The 351-nt window shown below is 49.9% G+C and overlaps 1 protein-coding gene across 1 annotated transcript in view; it reads right to left on the bottom strand.

Annotated features, from left to right (window-relative positions):
- LOC106343080 (imidazoleglycerol-phosphate dehydratase-like) overlaps window positions 1–351 on the bottom strand; it is a 6,119-nt gene that overhangs the window by 1,392 nt on the left and 4,376 nt on the right. The gene's annotated exons all lie outside the window — the stretch shown is intronic.

Genomic DNA, 351 nt, shown 5'->3' on the forward strand with positions numbered 1-351 from the left:
CCCTCCACCAAGACCCAAGACCCAAGACCTAGACCAAGACCAGGCCCAGGACCAGGCCCGGGCCAAGCCCACGCCCACGCCGAGCCGGCCGGACGGCGGCGGCGCGCGCGTGGGGAGCTCTCTCTTCCTCTGAGCTGTTTAACCTCTCATGTCATGAAGACATATATATACTCCTCAAAATCAACTCTCCCAACCAATGTGGGATGTTGTTAACTTCATTTCATTAAAGCCAACAAGGCTTTTTATAAGAACGCCATTAGGCTAATAATTAGTCCCAACAATCCCCCACATGAATAGAAATGACTCTTCTAAAACATATGCAGACTAAATGCAGACTCGATAGACTCTAAA

The sequence above is a fragment of the Brassica oleracea genome, chromosome C1, assembly GCF_000695525.1.
Source record: "Brassica oleracea var. oleracea cultivar TO1000 chromosome C1, BOL, whole genome shotgun sequence".
Lineage (NCBI taxonomy): Eukaryota > Viridiplantae > Streptophyta > Magnoliopsida > Brassicales > Brassicaceae > Brassica > Brassica oleracea.